Genomic DNA, 1901 nt, shown 5'->3' with positions numbered 1-1901 from the left:
GCAAAAAGTCATTGTATTTGTGCAGGGCATTTCGTATTTTTATCAGGAGGAAAGGCTGGAGTAGCTTTTTAACTGGTTGGCAGCTTTGAGGTGTGGACACGACTGCCGAGGCTTCTGGACGTACAGGGAAGTGGAGGGAGGTAGCCCATACACACCCCGAAGAAGCCTGGAGACGTTCAGAGAACCATCATATCCGAATTTTCAACAGGTTAGTATCTTGGTGAGGTCCATTCTAAGACAGGGACATCTGGCTGGGGTATGGTGGCGATTTTAGATTGGGGGAGCAAATGGCTGCCAGGGGCTTCCGATTCATCCTGGTCTGTTCAACCTTGATCCAAGGATCCAGTTTAACTGCAGCTTTTGATTCCTTTCAAGTTTTATGCCGCGGCCCGAGCGGCCAACTTGAACCTCTGCCGGAGAGAGGGAATGAGAGTTGAGTGGGCTAGGGAGGACTGCATGCAATATGCGGCATACAGCAAGTTTATTGAAATCCAAGCAGGTTTATATAGTCTTAGTTTAGCAACGATCAGCAGGTTACATAAGTGGCATAAACATTATTAATCAAGCGGTGCAGGCAACTTTATTTTTGCCAATCTTACTTGTTTTTCGGTTCCTTCTCTCAGCCTTGAGAAATACGGGAAAGCAGATGTGGCCTTGAGCATGGGCATGGCAGACACGAGCCAATCCTCCCTTCAGCCTCCTCTCGAGTCCAGCTGCCAGAGCATGGTGGCCCTTCAACTTTTCTCTCGATGCAGGTTGCCGGAGCATGGTGGCCCTTCGACCCCCTTTCCAGGCTGGTCGCCAGAGCACGGTGGCCCTTTGGCTGCCTGTCAAGGTCGGCTGTCAGGGGATGACTCGCCCTCATGCCACGTTTCTCCATACTCATTCCTGTTTACAGGAACTAAGGCAGGTGGTGCCTAGGCCCCCTCCTCACCCAGTCCCTGTTTACAGGGACAGAGGCAGAGGGTGCCCAGGCCCGTCCCCAACAGTTTTATAGATGGGATTTTGAAGCAAGGCTGATAAATGAGCTTGTAGAGCTGAGCCGGAGATGGTTTATGGGCTTGTCTCCCACATACCTAACTTTTGCCCATTTAATTTCTCAAGAAACTTTGTCCTGAATTGTTGGAGTCCAGCCAAAGGCACAGCGCAATTGTATTTATTTTAAAAGGTGGTAAATAGGAACAGCTTACTGCCGATTAACCAAAGAAGCATCCTAGTCATTTTTAAATTTTAATATTTTACATTTTGAGAGCTGTGTGTGTGCATTTCAGGACTGGAGCGGTAGCACAATGGGTAGGGCTTTTGCCTTGCATGCGGCTGACTTAGGTTCGATTCTTCCGCCCCTCTCAGAGAGCCCGGCAAGTTACTGAGAGTATCCCACCCACCTGACACAGCATGACAAGCGAACTGTGGCGTATTTGATATGCCCAAAACAGTACAAAGTTACTGCACCTCACCAAAATATCCAAGCAAAGTTCCCAAGATTCTCCACCATTGTCCATATATGAACTGGTATCTGCCTATTCCTTCTCTATCACTCCCCCACTTTCTGATAATCTGACTTTTGTAAAGTAAGGCCAGTGTTTTGTCATTCTTTGATCCTATCCAATATTATTTGATGTTCTTGACTAATCTTTCTGAATATCACAGATAAGTGAGATCATCTGGTATTTGCAATTTACCCTTTGACTTAATTGACTTAATATACCTTCCCATTCTGTTGTCATTGGAGCCAACTGCATGATTTCTTCTGTTCTTATAGCTTATTGCATTATCTATATGATAACTTCTATATCCATTCATCTGTCACTGGACATTTGGGTTGTTTCCAAGTCCTGGCTATTGTACTAAGCATTGCAATGAGCATAGTTGGGCTTATTTTTTATGTTAATTTTTTTGTG

This window comes from Sorex araneus, chromosome 2 (genome assembly GCF_027595985.1).
Source record: "Sorex araneus isolate mSorAra2 chromosome 2, mSorAra2.pri, whole genome shotgun sequence".
In the NCBI taxonomy this organism is placed as follows: domain Eukaryota; kingdom Metazoa; phylum Chordata; class Mammalia; order Eulipotyphla; family Soricidae; genus Sorex; species Sorex araneus.
Note: the sequence above shows the minus strand (reverse complement) of the source record.